Genomic DNA, 19616 nt, shown 5'->3' with positions numbered 1-19616 from the left:
AGCCCCGTTGACTCTACTGGGGCTGACTTACCTTTCCCCTGTTTTTGCACTGGTATGTATGGAGATCTGCCCCCCCCCAACTTCCATCTGTTGGTTCTGTATGCAAGGGGTTTTGCACTGGTCTTGCTGTGATGTCTATATAGAGCTCTTCCCTCCCCCACACCTTTCCCCTGTTTTTGCACTGGTCTGTATAGAGATCCCCCCCCCAACTTCCATCTGTTGGTTCTGTATGCAAGGGGTTTTGCACTGGTCTTGCTGTGATGTCTATATAGAGATCTTCTCTCCCCCACACCTTTCCCCTGTTTTTGCACTGGTCTGTATACAGATCTGCTCCCCTCCCCCACTTGTATTGGAATCGAGGAAGATCTGGTGAGGAGGTAGATGTGGTGTCAGCAGTGGCCCCTTTAAGGGTAAGGCCTGAGCATCCAGCAGAGTGTGCTGCACAGCTGCAGCCACTTGAAGGCAATAGGGCCCTCAGGGATGATACCAGTATGCCCAGCTCACAATATGGAAATATCCCAAGATGCCCAGTTCACCCATAAGGCTCTTCTCTGACCAAAAGCCAGCATCTAAAAATCTCTCTCAGAGAACAAGTTAGCTGTGGTATGTTCACAAGGGTAAGACAGAAAGTCATAAACAAGGGCCATAAACAAATAAAAGGGATGCATAGAGTACCAGATCCTTTGTAACGGATATCTCTGTAAACAAATTGCCGATGCGTATCGAATTGCCCTCCTGAACATCCTGAGGATCAAGATGTTGATCTGATAACCAAGCCAAATGTTTGTGGAACTGGTGGTCTGTTATTTTTCTCATGCTTACCATGGATGTGTTTTGCTTTCTTTGTGGGCTCTTGTACCCCCCTCCCCTACCTAGACCATCCTATAAAACCAGCATCTTTGTAATTGTTTAGGGTCTCTCCACGTGTGTGTGTTTGTGGAGGGCCCCGTTTGCAAACGAGTAAAACGTTAGAAGTCCTTTGAATTCTCCTGTCGCCTGTTTGTTTGCCTCTCCAAAAATCCAAAGAACCGAGTGTGTGTTCATTCGGAAACAGGGATATAAGAGCACCTGAGGCAGGAAGGGCTCCACTTATTTATGTGAGTCAGCCTTTTCCTACATGAAGATCATTAAGTTCCACCATGACTGATGAACATTTGGAAGTGTGCTTGAGGCTGGCTGTCAGCAGCTACTGTCCAGACTATGCATCCTTGGCTGATTCACTTCAGTGCAAGTCATCAAAGTAAACTCAAGTAATTACAAAAATGTTTATAGTTAATTATGTTGTGTTGTGCAATATTGGCTCATTCGGTTATGCAAGGTACATACATTGTACACGTAAATGTTATATGTTTTGATGGCGTGAACATTGTAAAAAAACTCTGGGAGATCTCCGGGCCTTGCTGGGTTTCAAAGTAGCTCTCGAGCCAAAAAAGTGTGAGTACCCCTGGTCTAGCTCTTTTCCCCGTGTCTCTGCAAACCAGCCAGCGATACTCCAGGATAGGATTTTCAGCTGGCCTCGTGGGATGCTCTGGGAGCAGTTGGGTAAGAGTCAATCTGATGGAATTGCAGTTGAGGGATTTGAGTGTCTAGACCCCTCTGGTTACTTATAACAAGTTGCTGTGTCCCAGACTCAGGGACAGAGTCCTCAGACAATCTTGATTTGGCTTCCAAGTTGTTCGGCGGATTAGCTCCTTCTGGGGCTGTTCCAGTTACTAAAAGGGATTGAGTGTGATCAAGTGTAGAAGATGTCTGCAGCAGGTGACTAAACTGAATATCCTCTGATGAAAGCTGAAGTGATTGTGCTGTAGCTTCCTCTAGATCAGCAGGTGTTGACTGTTGTTTAGTTGGTGGAGGTGATTTGAATGTCTCTGCTGCTGCTTCCTCCAACACCACATCCAGTTGGCAAGGGCCGCTGACAGTGGACATCTTAGATGGTAAGTCCATAGGATTATAAGGCCATTTAATAGGCTCAGGGATCCGAGCCACATTGACAGATGATGACCCTGAGGTGGCAGAGCGCCCATAAAAAGGGGAGGAGGGCAAACCTCTCACAGCTGGGGGCTCTTGATGGATCTCAGCCAGGAGAGACCACCACTGGGGGGGGGCACATCTGAGAAAGATGTTGGACAGTCTTGTAAAGGAGGTAAGCTCTTGGGTGGTGCAGAAGAACAGGGGGTCAGCACGATGTCCGTTAATTCTTGCCAGACCATCTCCACCTTCTTGACCATCCGCAGCTGCTCCTGTTCTTTCGGGAAGAACTCTAAATGCCTCCAGGGCCTCCCTGGTCAGTGCGTCCTCATCCATGTCCAACTGCAGCAGTAAATCTAAAGACTGGAGGCTTGTGTCACGGCTGGGAAAGCCCTTCTGAGGTGACATCATAGTTTGAGGAGGGTTGTTAGATGGGTGCTGAGGAACATCGCCGGTACTTTTAATCTCCTTAGAGCTGAGCGCAGAATTCCTCGAAGAGTGTTTCCTGGCACGTTCTGTGTCTACGTCCGGCATCTCATCCTGTAGCTCCGTGGGTGAGTTAATAACCCTCTCTGGGTATCTTGTAGAAAGTGACTCCATATGATCCCTCCTGGCCAGTTGGTCATTTGGAGTTTCAAGGGGTTGTTGGTTCAAACCTGAAGAGGAGGTTGATACCCTTTTAGCAGTCAACTCTGTAGGTAGAGGAAAATCCAGAGGTGCAGACTGATCCTCCAAGTTCCCTGAGTTATTGGATTCTTCAACAACTTCCATAGTGTCCATCTCAACGACCTCGAGCTATGCTGAAAAGTCTTCCCTGGGCTCTTCAGGCATTGTGCCCACAGCAGCACCAGCTGTTTCATCATCCTTCAAAGGATAACTTACTGACTTAGGTTCAGCTTCCCTCATTTGTTCCTGCCATGTGGCTCACATATGCATCAGGTGGGGCTCTGCTGGGAAAGCCAGGGGAAGCTTTCCACATATGTCTTTATCAGTTCCTGTGTATCGCAGGTTGGAAGAATGATTCAGCTTCCTTAAGGCTTCTTCTAGGCAGAGAGTTAGGCTGTGCAGGGTAGCTGAATCCCTTTCAATCGTGTTTTTTATTATTTTTGGGCTCTGAGAGTTTGTTTGCTCCTTGGAGGAGGATGTTGCTGCAATCTTATCAGCTGTCTGGGCAAGCAGCCAGGAATCACTTTGTACAGGGTTGGGAGATGACGCAGTGGTCAGAGGCTTTGAGCTATGTGTGGAGGAGGGCAGCAGCTCTCGGTCAGAGTCTGAGAAATCAGAGAAGACTCTCTTTGCTGTTATTTTAAATGTGCCGAGGAACCGTCTCATCCGAAACAGAGTCAGGGGAATTGTAGAGGTGTCAAAGGACAAAAGGAGTCTGGTTTTAAAGGCAGAATGACTTAGCCATTGGGCACTTATCATATCAATCTGATTTAGTTCCATACATAAAAGTTTGCTTAAGGATAATTTTATACAGATCCTATCCCGCCATTTTCCAGAGTTCACTGGCACTGCCAACTTCCAAGAGAATTTGATTTGCTTGGAGATGCGTGGGTGAGAGCCAGCAGTATTAGGCAGGGAGACAGGTTTGGTCCTAGGTTCTTTCGCAGAGACAGAGGCATCCTTGGATATTATCTGCATGTGACTGTGAACTCGTGTTGTTGCTGGGGAGCTGCCCTTAGGTCTTGGAGCTGACTGCTCCTGCAGGGCATCAATTTGGGAAGGTACTGACTTGTTCTCGAAAGACAGCCAGCACTGTTCTAGCCGCAGCTAGGAGTGATCAGCCAGCAGAGCTGGGAGGCCTGTGCGGCCTGATTCAAGGTCCTCTGGTCCTTTCGGTTTCCTTGAGCTGGGTCTTTATCTCCCACAGCACAAGCATAAATATTTTGTGGAGTCACTTCAGGGCAGGACCCAGACTTGGTGTTTCCCAAACATACTGTATTGTTACGTTCTTCCCCCTCCAGATCAGATTCAGTCTCTAGACAGTCAGGTTTGTTAAATGAAGCAGGATTGGGAGTAACACTTACTGTCTCATTCCAAGATGTTATTTGGTCCAATCGAAGTTGTTTAGAGACCTTCAATGGAGAACCCCTACCAGCTCGCTGCCTTTTCCTCCTCCTGCCCATGTTTACAATCCAAATCAATTCATAAGAGTAGACACTCCAAAGCTGTTAAATAACCAGTATCAAGGCTGCCAGCAAGATCTTCAGCAAGTTATAATATCTTGGGAGAAGGGAAAATCTCCCGCGTTGCCACTAAGGGTAAAATTGATAAGAGCTCCAGCAGCCATGATCCTGCTAGAGGGCAGCCATCTTCCTAATCCCCTGTACTGTATGATCTGCCCCAGGCTTCTTCATTTCTCAGAGTAAAAGTGGCATTGACATCCTTCAAATACATCAGCAGCTGAGTGCAGGCGCAGGGGGCAGGTGTGGGGCAGCTTCTCTGCTCTGACTACTGGATGGCTCTCATCACATCTACAGGGCATCTTCCTGTCTCCGGTCAGGCTTCCGACAGAACCTGCCTATGAATCATCGGCAGGTCTCCTTCTCACCTTCCAGTCCTTGGGAAAAGGTGAGGACTCGGAGGGTAACCTGATGCTCTCCAAGTAACTGAAGAAAAGCTCCTAACAAGAAGAGGAGGTCTTGAGAATAAATGGATGAGGTCTATTACGCTGGAGTCTTAGATTTCAGGAGAGAAACATTCAACAGAAGAGGAAGTCCATTTGCTACAATAGGCGGCCCTGGATGCCTCGATCAGAGCAACCCAAGAGAAACCAGATCCCTCCACCAAGGGAAGACTGGGCAGACTGCCTTCTTGCCACCAGCACCCTCCAGGGCCACAGACCCACCTCTGGAGCTGCTCTATTCAGTCTGAAGGGAGCACCTCAACCCACCCGCTGCCTGCAAGGCCCTTCCCTGGAAGACTCCCCAGGGAGACATCGCAGCAGAAGGTACCAGGGGGAGTCCTGGAAGCAGCAAGAACATGATGCCTCTGTTAGTGCATTTATCTATCCGGCTCAAAGCCTCCAAAGAAGTTAAGAAACTGTTTGCTACCAGGAAGGAGAAGCCACCCCACAGGTGCAGTTCACCATCGCTCCAGGAATCACACCACTTACAGCACAAGCCCATACAGGTCTACTCAAAAGTCAGTCCCATCATGTTCCATGGAGCTTACTCCTAGGTAAGTGTGTTTAGCACTGAAGCCCGAGGCACTCAATACACATTTAACCAAAACTGCAAACAGTATTCCTGGGACCTTCCATAATATTTGCCAAGGCCCATTAACACAGTTCTGCAGGGTCCCTGGGGGAGAGAACCTTCCCCACCTTTGCCCCCAGAATCATTCTGGCTGGAAACACGGCCAAGCACCCACTACTGAGCCATGGCCACTCCTGACAAAGTTGCACCCAAGGACACTGCTCCAGCTCTCCGGCCTCTGCTGCTTGGGAGCAACTCATGGATAGATTTGCTACTTGGGGAGGGGGGGACAGGACATTTTAGCTTTATTCCTTGATGCAGCTGGAAGTCTCTCCTTCTCCATTTCTTCCTCCTCAGGCTGCAACCTCCTCTGCTTTTAAGAACCAGACAGCACAATCATCAAGAGGCCCACTGGGGGGGAGGGGAGCCCACCACAGTGCAACTGCTAAACGGCCTGACTGAAAGCTCCACAAGAGTGAGGGGCTGGCTGGCAGGCTGCCCTCTGTGCAGCACAGGCCACCCAGAGCCCCTCATCAGAGAAAAGGCTCCCAGACAGATCCCAGTGGCAGATGCATCATAAGAACACAAGAACAGCCCCACTGGATCAGGCCACAGGCCCATCGAGTCCAGCTGCCTGTATCTCACAGCGGCCCACCAAATGCCCCAAGGAGCACACCTGATAACAAGAGACCTCATCCTGGTGCCCTCCCTTGCATCTGGCATTCTGACATAGCCCATTTCTAAAATCAGGAGGTTGCGCATACACATCATGGCTTGTAACCCGTAATGGATTTTTCCTCCAGAATCTTGCCCAATCCCCTTTTAAAGGCGTCCAGGCCAGACGCCATCACCACATCCTGTGGCAAGAAGTTCCACAGACCAACCACACGCTGAGTAAAGAAATATTTTCTTTTGTCTGTTCTAACTCTCCCAACACTCAATTTTAGTGGATGTCCCCTGGTTCTGGTGTTATATGAGAGTGTAAAAAACATCTCTCTATCCACTCTGTCCATCCCCTGCATAATTTTGTATGTCTCAATCATGTCCCCCCCTCAGGTATCTCTTTTCTAGGCTGAAGAGGCCCAACCGCCGTAGCCTTTCCTCATAAGGAAGGTGCCCCAGCCCCGTAATCATCTTAGTCGCTCTCTTTTGCACCTTTTCTATTTCTACTATGTCTTTTTTGAGATGCGGCAACCAGAACTGGACACAATACTCCAGGTGTGGCCTTACCATCGATTTGTACAACGGCATTATAATATTAGCCATTTTGTTCTCAATACCTTTTCTAATGATCCCAAGCATAGAATTGGCCTTGTTCACTGCTGCCGCACATTGCGTCAACACTTTCATCGACCTGTCCACCACCACCCTAAGATCTCTCTCCTGATCTGTCACAGACAGCTCAGAACCCATCAGCCTATATGTGAAGTTTTGATTTTTTGCCCCAATGTGCATGACCTTACACTTACTTACATTGAAGCACATCTGCCATTTTGCTGCCCATTCTGCCAGTTTGGAGAGATCCTTCTGGAGCTCCTCACAATCACTTCTGGTCTTCACCACTCAGAAGTTTGGTGTCGTCTACAAACTTAGCCAACTCACTGCTCAACCCTGTCTCCAGATCATTTATGAAGAGGTTGAAGAGCACCGGTCCCAGGACAGATCCTTGGGGCACACCGCTTTTCACTTCTCTCCATTGTGAAAATTGCCCACTGACACCCACTCTCTGTTTCCTGGTCTTCAACCAGTTCTCAATCCATGAAAGGACCTGTCCTCTAATTCCCTGACTGTGGAGTTTTTTCAGTAGTCTTTGGTGAGGGACCATGTCAAACGCCTTCTGAAAGTCCAGATATATAATGTCTATGGGTTATCTCGCATCCACATCCCTGTTGACCTTTTCAAAGAATTCTAAGAGGTTCATGAAACAAGACTTACCCTTACAGAAGCCATACTGATTCTCCCTCAGCAAGGCTTGTTCATCTATGTGTTTTGAGATTCTATCTTTGATGAGGCATTCCACCATGCCTGTGGAATGCGAGATACAGGAAGCTGGACTAGATGGGCCTATGGCCTGATCCAGTGGGGCTGTTCTTATGTTATGACTAACTGATCTTTAATTTATCAATGAGATCTGAAACTTCTCTTTCAACCTCTACCTGACTTAATTCCTTCGTCAGGAGGGGGCGTTCGGGCAGCGGTATCTGCCCAAGGTCTTCTGCCGTGAAGACAGATGCAAAGAACTCATTCAATTGCTCTGCCGTCTCTAAGTCTCCTTTTATCTCTGCTTTCCCTCAATCACCATCCAGCGGGCCAACTGCTTCTCTGGCGGGTTTCCTGCTTCTAACATATTTGAAGAAGCTTTTATTATTCCCCTTAATGTTGCTGGCCATTCGTTCCTCATAGTCTCGCTTGGCCTCCCGTATCACCTTCTTACATTTCTTTTGCCACAGTTTATGTTCCTTAGAGGAAGCTGTCAGGCGCCAGCCGCCCAGCTGGATCAGGCACTCCCAGCAGCTGCTCAGCTTTCAGGCCTCGCCATAGCTTACTCTGCATTTCTCCAGAACCCAGAACTCGAACCCGCTCCGAGCTAAAGGCCAAGACCCTTCTCAGGAACTGGAATGAAATGTATACAACAAATAAATAGGCCACCAGCCAAGGGCCTCCCTTAACCATTCATCACTCATGCAGCAGAGCCGGGCTGCCTCGCATTGCTCTCATGTGCAGACTTGGCCCTATTTGTCCGTCCATGCAACACCCTGTTACTAGCACCCCGTTACACACAATGGTCCACCAGCAACTCCCAGAGGGGAGCTCACGCAACAGGTGAGGAAGGCAAGCTGCCCTCTCTTGCCCCTCTCTCTCCCCTGCAAGTGGCATTCAGAGAACTGGCCCTCTAATAACCAGTGTTATTCTGAACCCAGGACCCTCTTGTCTGAACTCCTGCCCAGCACCAACACTGCACAGAGTGCCAGAGCTGAGGCCACCCAAGACCTGAGCACAATTGGAGGTTCCGCCCAGACCCATTGTCTGGACCTCCGTCGTTCCAGGTGCAACTCAAAACTGTGCACCTGATCCTTCAAATCCACCTGCAATGCCACATGCTGCAAGTCCAACATGCAACTAGGTCTGCTCAATTGCGCCAGGCCCTGGCGGGGAGGAAGCTGGGCATGTAACAATGGCAGACACTGCCCAGTGGCAGGGCCGGGGGGGGGGGGAAGAGACGGAACCCATCTCTCAGCACTTGTCCCTGTGCCTGCCAGCTCTTCACAGGTGTCCTAATGAGTACACATAGATCAAGGGGGAGCCTACTGCTAGAACACCCCTCCCCCTCCCCTCTGTTCACCCTGGGTGAATGTCTGAACAGGCTGCCAGACCAAAGCAGCTCCACTGAAGCATCTTCCTGTGACCTCCAGAACACTAGGAGGCAAAGTCTATATGCCAGTCAGAGCCAGACAGCCAGGCTCTGAGAAAGAACAGGGTTCTTCCCTACCCAGAGAGCAGGAGTCCATTAGGACTGAGCCACAGGCACACCTGGCTTCACCCGACCTTCAACCAGCTGGAGACTGTGGCTGTGGGAACATCTCCACTGAGCCCCAACAAGCTTCCAACAAGGTGGGAGGTGCCGTGGTCTACGGTAAGATTGATAAATCTGTATGTCCTTTTTGTGCTGGGCATCCAAAGGGGCAAAGAATCAAAGGAGAAAAAGTCCACCAACACGCAGGGTGGGTCCGCTTTGTGATCTCCAGAGTATACGGCGTCACGGCTTACGAAAGGGTGAGAACCGGTAGAAACAGGTGGAAAAAACGGTGGGAGTGGTTAGAGGGGTGAATCCACCTACAACGTGATGTCTCTGTGTTCTAGTTAAACAGCTGATGTAATGTGGCTGTAGCTGGAAATGTAAAATGTGATTTCTTTCCTTTGTATTATTTATTGTAGCATGAAACTTTGTAAATAATATTCCCCCCCACAAAAAAAATCTATATTTCCCAACAAGCTTCTGTTTTGTAGACATACCTGGTGAAGAATGAGCTGCAGGAATGTGCCACCTGCTGAGCCAGCAGACTGGGATGCCAACCCCCCCCCCCCCCACCTGCCAAGCTCGCCTGCTCCTTGCCTTCCACAACAATCACACTCGATGGAAGTGTTCAGGAAGGTCTGGAAGGCTGGACTTGGCCAGGATCAATCAAAGCAAGGGGTGCTGGGAGGAAAGTCACTACAAGCCCGTGCGGGCAAGAGCCGGCGCATCCAGCCAGTGCAGGCAGAGTGCCAGGCAGGCCATTGTGCCCCCCCCCCATGGCCTGGGGCACAGCATCCACAGGGCAGTGAACTGTTGCAGCAACAGCTACCTGAGAAGCACAACGTGTGGCGGCAGCTGCAGCAGCCAGTGGAAGATGCATCAGGACAAAAGCGGCAGAGCGCTGGGAGTGGGAAGCCCAGATCTGATGGCCGGCCAGCCCTTCTGCTAAGGGCAAGGGAAAGAGCGGGACCCCCTTGCTGAACACGTAAGAGCTGAGCTCCTCTGCTGCTGAGAAACTCTGCCCGCTGCAGCCCCCACAAGGCGCGGGACGTCTGTCCCCACCTGCGGGCTGGACGGCGGCTGCATCGCTCAGACTGGGCACTCCGGCCTCGCCTCCGGCCCAGCGGTGCTCTCGGCAGGAAGCCTTCCCGACACGCTCCCCCACGGCCCTCCGCCACTCTGCGCTTCGGGCGGCGGGCTTCTTCCACGGGGAGCCGCGTCCTGGGGTGCCCTGCCGGGCCTCGGAGCGCCCCCTTCCGGCCGGGGCCTCTCTTCGCTCACCCCGGGTCGCTTCGGAGCAGCGCCCCGAGGCGCGCAGGGCACCCCAGGGCGGGTCTCCCGCACGGAGACGCCCCGGCCCGCACCGGAGGGAGGGTCGGGGGCGCCCAGGCTGAAGAGGCGCCGGCAGGACGGCCTCCGGCAGCCTCCGAAGGTCCTTGCGCTGCCCACCCGCGATCCCCAGGCAGCCGCCGGGTCCTTCGTTGCCCGCCCGCCCGCCGCGAACGGAGCCCCGACAGGCCAAGGCGGCCACAGCGCCTGGCGCGGCTCCGGGACGGCGGCAGAGCTGGAGCGCCCCTCCTCCGGCCACGGCGAGAGGTAGGGCGCCCCCCCGCCGGCAGGCAGGCAGGCAGGCGCGCACGGTGGCTCAGGCGGTGCGGCGGCCGAGCGGAGCCCGCAGCGGCTGGAAGGGCGACGCCGGGAGCGGGAAGCGCCTTTAGGCCAGGCCGGGCAGGGCCGTCCACCGAGACCCGGGCGGCTGGGCGCGGCGAGTAGATGCTCCCCCCGCAGGCGCAGCCCGACCCCCTCCTCTTGCCTTGCTCTCCGCCCCCGAGGCCGATTCCACCTTCGGCCCCACCGAGACCATGCGCGGCGGCCTCCCCCTCCCGGGGCGGCGGCGACGACGACCGCTTCCACCCCCCCCCCACTCACGCGACAGCCGCGATCACTGCGGGCAGGGCAGGGCAGGGCGCCCCCCTGCTGAGGAAGCCCGGGAGAGAAGCGGGAGGCGCAGGCCGACCCCCGCGGGCGGGGGGAGTCGCCCGCGCTCCAGGCCCCGGACGGCGGCGCTCTCCTACCTGCCCGGCGGCTGCGCTCCAGAGCGCGGCGGCGGCTGCGGCGGCGGAGCTCCGCGCCAGCGAGGCGGCGGCCGGCCATGCGCCCGCCAGGGACCCGCCCGCCGTGGGCGCGGCCTCAGTCGGTGCGGGCAGCGCCGGCGTCTCCATCTCGGGCCCGGGCGCGGCCGGCTCGGCAGGGCAGCTGGCGCCGCCTCCCCGCAGCTGCCGGCGCGAGCACGCGCCCTGCGCTCCCGCCGCCGCCCACTGGGGGAGCGCGCTCGCGGGCCTGAAGCGCGCCCCTCGCGGCCCTGCCGCCTGGCCGGGCTGCCCCCTCCGCAGCACCGTCGCCCCCGGGCTGGAGAGGCCTCGTTTCCGCGCCCGCGGGCGGCGGGCTCCCGCAGCAGCGCCGCCGGGGGGAGGCTGCCGGCCGCTGCCCTGCGCGCCAGGCCCTGGGTGGAGCGGAGGCTCCGCCAGGCCGGCCCTTGGCGCACGAGCCTCCGTCCAGCGGGCGGAGGCCGGCCCGGAGCAGCGTCAGCCGGCGCGTGTCCTCGCGCGTGCCTTCCTCCGGGCACCGCCTGCGGAGACGGAACCTGCACCGCGCCCGTCGCGGGCTGCGGCGGGGCAGAGGCGGCTCCCCGGCGGCTGTACTCACCCTGACCCTGCCTGCCTGCCTGCGCCGGGCGGCCCGTCGCTCCCTTCCACGGCCGGCACACGGAGGGAGCGACGGCTGCGCCTCCCACCCCTTCCCTTCGGGTGCCACCAGAACAGGCTCATCACCAGGCTGAGATGCGCTGCCTTCCAGGCCGCCTTCGAAGCGCTGTTCTTTGCCCTGTGAATCCCTCCGCAGCCCAAGAGCTCTGAAGGGCGCTTGCTGCTCCTCCCATATGAAGACTGCCAGGGTTGGGCTTTAAATCTGAAATGAACAGGTCGCTGCTAGTCCTTGTGAAGGCCACAGGCCGTTCCAGTCCACCAGCAGCACAAGCCTATGCATGTGTGGTCAGAGGTCAGTCTCATGGAATTCAGTGGGATTTACAACCAGGACAGTTTCTATAGGGCCAAAGTAATTGGCTCTTTCCTCTTTCAGATACTCTGCCTGTCAAGCCTGGTTTCCTAGCCTTCAAAAGTGTCCTTGTTCTGAGGCTGCGCAACTTGAAATTACACAAGGGTACATAAGAGTCCAATGTCATCACCTCCTGCACACCACCCATTGATCCACTGGTTGCATGGAGGGCAGGAGGCCTGACCCGTTCAAAGATCTCCCCACAGCCAGCAGCATCCATGTGTCTCTGGCTCAGCTGCCCAGCTAGACTGCCCTCCCGCCCAGCACCTGTCTTCTCTCAGCCCTGCACATCTCCTTGAAAGATATTTGTGCTCCTCTCCCTGTGAAGATGTGAACCATTCTCCCTGCATCAGGTAGCAGGCTGGTTTGCTGCTGATAAGGCGCGCGCGCGCGCGCGTGTGTGTGTGTGTGTGTGTCAGAAGGGGTCCTCTTGCCCATGGCTCCAATCCTGAGCTGGGCTCCAATCCAAGCTGAACTTGGGGCAGAAAAAGACTGGGCACACACCTAGGAGCGGCTTCTTCCCGCTAGGTCACTTATGGCTCAGGGAATGGGTCTGGCCTAGCTAGTATTGAGGCCGGTGCTCTTAATCAGTGCTGTGGACCAAGCAGGAGTGCTGTGAAAGGTCTGTTTTTAGGGCAGCTGCTGGTTCAGTGCTGTGGCTTTGCATTGATTGCTTTTTCTCCCAAAGGAGCCTCTTGTGACTGCAAGATTGCAGCCATTCCTAGATGCCAGCCTGGCCCCTGGGAATCGAGTGCCCCACCCCTGCAATGCTACGAAGAGGCTCTTGAGTCTGCCTATGGCCATCTAGTCCAGCTTCCTGTAGCTCACAGCTGCCCACCAAATGCCCCAGGGAGCACACCAGATAACAAGAGATAGAGACTTTGACCCTGCTTTGGCAAAACTTCGTTTTTGCAAACTGTTTTGGCAAAGTTTTGGCAAAACTTTGGCAGCTTTGAATGGCTACTACCTGCTGGCGAATCTCGGCCCTTCTGTCCACAAATGAGGTTGGGGTTGGCAGGCTATGTGTGTGGTGGAGGCTGTCGGCCTGCTGTATGAGTACCCCTGCTCTCCCCTCCAAATCTCCTCCTCCCCAGGGGGCTGGGGTGCCAAACAGCCTGGCTTCTCCTCCCTGACCCACAGCCAGACCCTGCACCTGTGCCATGGCAGCCTGGTACCAGTACTACCCAACTGGCACAGGAGGGGGTTCCAGGGAAGCAGTGCAGGCTTTGCTCAAGGGCCAGCAACCTCTCACTAATCCAGCTGGAGATGCTGAGACCTGACTGGGTCCCGTGAAGGGGTGGGGACAGCCTGACTGGAAGAGGAGGAGCTGAGTGCTGTCCTGGTCCCGCTTAGGTTTCCGAGCCTCCTGAGGCAGGTCTGCAGCCCTGTTTCTGTGGCTGCAACTCAGAGCTGATGCTGAGTTTCGTGCAGAGATGGTGCTGCATGTTTGCAATCCTGCTGCTTGGTGGCCTGTTCCTAAATTCTTATCCGTTTGAAATGAGATTTCTCAGGGTGACTCTTTTGGGGGACCCTGTTCCGTTCCATGCCTGTAAGAGGCACCTGTCGCCCACACTTCTGCCCAGAAAACCAAACCCTTCTGTCAGGATTCCTAGCTGCAGGTGAACTGGGCAGAACGGAGAAGGGTGAGGCAGGACAGGAGCCGGGGCTGGGCAACTGTGGCTGCCTGGGGCTTCTCTGTTCCTGGACATGCAGTTCTGCTCACAGCCCTTGGACTTTCCCAATCTCTGCCTGGCATTTTTGTGATGAATAATCCATAAGGTTGTTCCCTTGCAAAGAACTCATGAGACGTCTCCCCTGAATATTTCATGAAGGTCAAGGAGAGCATGGAGTTTGAGGAGGGCAGCCCCGTCTTGCTGGTGCTCCAGGAAGGGGACTGCCTCCCTCATGCAGCATCTTCGGACCCTGCATCTGTGAGCTGGGAGGCTGCTTGGCCTTGCTCCGGTGTCAGCAAAGGGGAGAGGAGCCCAGTGGACTCATCACCAGAAAGAGGACTCCTATCCAGGGAGAATTGGAGGCAGCTTTCCGTCACACTGGCGGTATTGCAACCCCACAGATCCTGGAAGGGCTGGAATGGGTACTGTTTGGGGATTCTCCACATCAGCAGCATAGCCGGGGATGGGGTTACAGGGCCTTGGGTGTCAGGCTTCAGGGTCACTTGGGAGTTGCCACTTCTCCAGCAGGGAGCCCAGTCCTCCAGAACTCTCCAGTGGCAGCACACAGCTTTCCTGGGCTTCAGACCTCCTCCCAGATGCAACTGGGTGTGTGTGTTAATTTTGGTTTTGTCATCTGGGAGTGTTAAAAGTTTTTGTGCACCTGGGTGCCAGATGCCTTGGCTATGCCACTGCTGTGCACACCCTGAAAAGAGATGCCCCACCCCCAATCTCATCTCCCCTGCAACACTCCAACACTCCAATCCAGCAACAATAGGGGGGAGAGCTAGGATGCAAACCCTTTGAATAAATAAGGGCACACTCCTAACCAGGTCTGTTCAGAAGTAAGTCCTGTTTTGTTCAATGGGTCTTACTCTCAGGAAAGTGTGGTTAGGATTGCAGCCTAACAGCCCAATCCTTTCCATATTTTCCTGGGAGTAAGCCCCATTAACTCTAATGGGACTTAGTTCTGAGTAGACATGCATAGGATTGGGCTGTAAATAGCTGGCTGCGGTCTCCACACGAGAAGGGCGCATGTGGCCTGCAAATGATTTTTTAAAAATTGAAACCATGGAGTTGGAGGAGGGTCACTCCATTAGCACTGGGGCGGTTGCAGAGTTTTCTTTTTAAGGTATGGCACAAATGTCCTACCTCTCCTCCTCTCTGCTGGGACTTGTCCCAGTGTCCAGGCTCCAGTCATCCTGTCACTCAAACCCAGACTCCCTCAGGGCCTCGGCCAGGCAGCCCTGTGCTCCAGGGAACAGCCAGAATGCAGACAACAGGCGGGGCTTGTTTGCATGTCTTTGCAGGGAGCCTAGTCTTGTAAGCACAGCGTGTCCCACAGTCCGACTGCTGGCTGCTCTGCCCGCCTGCTGCTCTTCCGGCAGAGTGCTCTAGGAGCAGAGTGTGTCTAGACCAGGTGCATTCTACACAAAGACCAAAAAAAAAGAACCCCTCATTCTGTGCCTGTAAAAGGGCAGCACTAGCCAGCCAGCCAGCCATTCCTGAGTTCCAGTCGGGTGGTGCAAGATTCCACACTCCTAGCCATTGGGTCTATGGAATGGGGATCTTCATTGGCTCATCTGGGGGGAGAACCAGAGCTGGGATCACAGCTCAGAGGTGGAGCCATTCCTCTGAGCAACCAAAGAGTTCAAGACTCAGTTCCTGACAGCAGCAGCTCCAGAAAGCCTGGGGAAAGACCTTCCTCTGCCCTGTGGCTGCCTCCACTCAGTGCAAGGCAAAACTGTGCTGGGCCAAGAGGCAGGCTGGGCAGAGAGCCACTTCGTTGGGTCATGACTCCAGACCATGACATCGCCCACATTTGGAGTGCCACCACTCTCTGTTCTCCCTCTGTCTTTTCTCAGGACTGATTTTGGGTGATTTTTTTTTTTTTTAACATTTTAAATGCCATTGCAGCACAACCCTGTCCAGGCAAAGCACAACTGAGGCTTTCCAGGGTGTTTTGCCCTTCATTTCATTTTCCTTCCTCCTTTAAGGAACAAAGGCAAGTTAGGGCCCAATCCTATCCAGCTTTTCAGCACCAATGCAGCCCTGAGGTAAAGGAACAAATGCTATCTCACCTTGAGGAGGCCTCTGTGACCGCCCCCACACGACAGGATGCAGCACATGCCCCGTTGGCACAGTGTGATTTCACAACTGTGATCATAAAAACATTACACACTGAGCCATGGTTTTAGCTGCAAAGTGAACACCAGTCATTTGATTCCCCCCTCCCCCATCCCTGGAACAGAAACTGACCCATGGGGGGCGGGGGGGCGGCACTTGAGCAGGAAGCAGGCAAGGAGCCCACATTAACAGAAGGGGCAAGCTACAAATAAAGGAACAATGGTGGGGGACCGCCTTTGCCAAGTGGCAATGACTTCTGGGGGCACTTGGGGCGGGTTCTTTCCCACAGGGTTCAGACCCGGCAAGGTCTTTGAGGAGAAACTAGCAGCACATTTCGTGATGCGGAGAAGCCCCGTTTCCATTCCTCCTCTAGCTGAAGAGCCTGCCATGGCGCTTGTGGGGCAGGTGAAGCTTGCTTGGCCAGAGCCCAGAGTTGGACACCAGGAAGACATTCTGGATGCTCAGGGTGGCTCAGCAGTGGAACAGGTTGCCAAGGGAGGTGGTGGATTCGCCCTCACTGGAGATCTTCCAGCAGAGGCTGGACAGGCACCTGCTGGAGGATTTCCTGCTACAAGCAGGGGGTGGACAGTTTGTGGGTCGAGGATTCAATGCCGCTCACCTGCTGCCTGCACCCGGGTCTCCTTCATGTCCACAGCACTCACTCAGCTTTGTAGCTAGTACAGCACAGCTGCTCAGGTCCACGAGCCTCCTGTTGCGAGGATACAGAGCTTCACCTTGATTGTGGAATAGAGCAGAGTTGCCCCACCTCCTCCTCCACCACCACCCCTGGCAAATTCCCAGTGTGATAAATAGAAGGAGCCGCTCTGGAAAAGGCAACACTCTGAACACTCCGACAGGGAGAATCCCAGTCGCGGTTGATGCGTACAGTGGAGGCCGCAGCCCACTTCCTTCAAGGCTGTGAGTGGGTGTAAGTGCTTTCCATTCCTCCTGCATCTCGCCTTCCTCTGACCTTCAGTCACACGATTCCAAAGCAGCATATTAGGGAGGACAGAAGTGCCCAGAAGCACATGCCTGAATCCCCAGGCTTGGATGCATCAGGCAGGTGCAGCTCTATTGGGGGATTCCAAGAAGACAGAGAAGTGCGCAAGTCTCCATTTACCCCAGGGTGAATTCCTCCCCCACCCCCACCCGCACAGTGCTACCCCAGGCCTCCTCCAAAGACCGACTCTGCTTTGTCAAGTCACTTGGCCAGAGCTGCATTGTGTGGGCAATGGGAACTTGACCCTTCCCCAAGAAAGCCCCACCGGGGGGGGGGGGAGGAAACAAGACACACCACATGGATCTTTCCTCCTGCTGCTCCTTTTAGGACAATTCTTCCCTGGAGTCCCGTGGCCTGGCCTGCCTGTTCTGGATTGTTTTTTGCCATCTCATGGGGGGCTTGCAGTCATGTTTTGCATGGGGAAGGGGGGGCCATTTGAACCACAGTGCCAGGTGGTCTCTGCTTCAGGGGAGTCAGGAGCACATACTCTGCCACAGCCCAGAGGGCTTCCCGCCATCCCTGTGCCTGAGCGTCAGCTGGACTTGGGGCCCATCCCCAGCTGGCAGGCACTGTCTGTGTGATTTTTGCCCATTCTTGCTTCCCCCCCTCGTAAATCTGTGGGTCTGCCCCCAGGCAGATCAGATCTGTGCCTCACCACATGTGGTAATATCAGACCCGGTTCCCTTGTTCCCACAACTCTTTTGTCATCACCCACTACTGATCTTGTAGCCTGGTGCTGAACCCAAAATGATGCCCTGGAAGTGACATCACATCCAGTTTTTTAAAAAGTAAAAATTGGAGGAAAACCTGCCTCCTTCCCCCAGAAGCTCGCCAACCACTTGCTCTGCTGCACCCCCCCCAGTCAGTGGCATAGCTAATGCATCTATCTGCTACCTGGGGTCAAAGAAGATTTTGTAGTGTCCCCCCACAACAAAATAAACTTTAATAAACTCTGCAGACGCGTGTGGCCTCTGGGAACCAAGTGCCTCGGGAATTAAGTGCCAGGTAAGGCACAAGAGTTTAGCATCTGGGCGAGGAGAAGGCAAGGAGACCTCTGAGTTTTGGAGAAGGAGAGGAGGAGGAGCAGGAAGAGGAGGTAAGTGTACTCATTCTAACGCTTTGTCTTTCTAACTCCCTGTCTTCTAACCTTAACCTTACCTTTAAAGCAACCTTAAATCAAAATTGAAAGTTAGCACCTAAGGGAGGTACATAGGGCTACTCTGAGCAGGAGCAGAGTCCTACTCGTGAGTAAGAGCAGGGTCCTACTCGTGAGTAAGAGCCCAAGGGTCAGGCATTTAAATCAAAGTTGAAAGTTAGCTGCACCTAAGGTAGCACTTAATCGAAGGAAGGGAGGAGGATAAAGTGGAAAGCAGGTTTTCTACTTGTTTAAATTAAACCTATACTTAACCCAGGTTAAACCTAATCTAAGTTAGAACATAACCTAAACAGGTCAGTAAATTGGGACACAGGATCTAGAGAGCAATAAATAATTAAACAAACCCAAATAAAAACTAGCTTGAGGTTACAAAAACAGTCCAGCCTAAGAGAACAGAACTAGGAGGGAAAGGACCTAGGAAGGGCCAGTTCCCAACCCATTAAGAGCCCCATTAGGCTAATCCAAGCAGTCCATTCAGGAGCCTGCAGAGTAGGTCACGCCCATCAGCAGCCATTTGCCTTCCTGAGCTTTTGTAAACTCACCTGGGAAGGCCAACCCCCTTTCAATCAGGAAGGAAGGAGGGGGGAGGAGCCAGCCAGGAGTATAAAGCTAGGCGGGCCTTCGCGTGAGGCTCTCTGCAGACGCGTGTGGCCTCTGGGAACCAAGTGCCTCGGGAATTAAGTGCCAGGTAAGGCACAAGAGTTTAGCATCTGGGCGAGTTCAGCAGCAGGGCGAGGAGGCCAGGGCCCCATACGCTGCCCTTCCTCTTCCCTAGAGAAAAGGGCTGCTATCCAGTGTACGGTTTTTAAAAGGACCCCTAAATAAAACAACAACAACAAAAAAAGCTATGCAGTCAGACAGCCAGCAGCAGGGTGGGGGCTATCCAGTGTTCTGCATCGAGTGCCACATGTATGATTATATGCCTCTGGGGCATAAGTCATGGGTGTGTCCTCGATGCAAGGAGCTCCAGGCTCTCAGGGAACGCGTCCGCTCCCTTGAAGCCTTGGTGGCCGACCTGGAGAAGCGCAGGCAGCCAGAGGAGGACCGTGGGGAGACTTCTGGGGACGATCAGGCTTCGTCCCAACCTCAGGCGTGCAGCTCCTCGGCTGCCCGGGTGGGAAGTCTCGGGACTGGAGGACGTCATCCTGGAGAGGAGGGAAACAATCCCCTAGGGGGGACCCTTTCTCCAGGGGATGGGCCCGTATCCGAGCGCACTCGGGATACTCCTCGGCGGGAGGGGGGTCGGGGGCTTCTTGTAGTGGGGGATTCGATTATTAGAAACATAGAGAGGGGGGTTTGCGACGGATGTGAGGACCGCATGGTGACTTGCCTGCCTGGTGCGAAGGTTGCGGACATCACTTCTCGTCTAGACAGGCTGGTAGACAGTGCTGGGGGAGAGGTAGTGGCTGTGGTGCATGTCGGCACCAACGATGTGGGCAAGTGTAGCTGGGAGGTCCTGGAGGCCAAATTTAGGCTTTTAGGCAGGAAGCTGAAAGCCAGGACCTCAAAGGTAGCATTCTCTGAAGTGCTACCTGTTCCACGCGCAGGGCCAGCTAGGCAGGCGGAGATCAGGGGTCTCAATGCGTGGATGAGACGGTGGTGTAGGGAGGAGGGGTTTAGATTTGTTAGGCACTGGGGAACGTTTTGGGACAAGCGGGGCCTGTACAAGAGGGACGGGCTCCATTTGAACCAGAATGGAACCAGACTGCTGGCGCATAACATTAAAAAGGTGGCAGAGCAGCTTTTAAACTGATCCCTGGGGGAAGGCCGACAGGAGCCGAGGGGCATCCGGTTCGGGACTCCTCATCCCTATGGGATGAGGATGGGGAGGTTAGAGAACAACAAGACAAAGGCAGGGTAGGAG

General features: G+C 54.2%; 1 protein-coding gene across 2 annotated transcripts in view; it reads right to left on the bottom strand.

The window, feature by feature from the left end:
• LOC136661466 (leucine-rich repeat and fibronectin type III domain-containing protein 1-like protein) overlaps positions 1–11422 on the bottom strand; it is a 44130-nt gene extending 32708 nt beyond the window's left edge. Inside the window, exon 1 of one of the 2 annotated variants that reach the window (XM_066638746.1) lies at positions 11392–11422. The gene's annotated coding sequence lies outside the window, so the exon portion shown is untranslated. Of the gene's footprint in view, positions 1–10760; positions 10845–11391 lie in introns of those variants that run through there. The other variant, XM_066638745.1, reaches the window with a different exon arrangement.
• Between the last annotated feature and the right edge of the window lie 8194 nt (positions 11423–19616).

This window comes from Tiliqua scincoides, chromosome 10 (genome assembly GCF_035046505.1).
Source record: "Tiliqua scincoides isolate rTilSci1 chromosome 10, rTilSci1.hap2, whole genome shotgun sequence".
Lineage (NCBI taxonomy): Eukaryota > Metazoa > Chordata > Lepidosauria > Squamata > Scincidae > Tiliqua > Tiliqua scincoides.
Note: the sequence above shows the minus strand (reverse complement) of the source record. Positions and strands in the feature narration are given on the sequence as shown.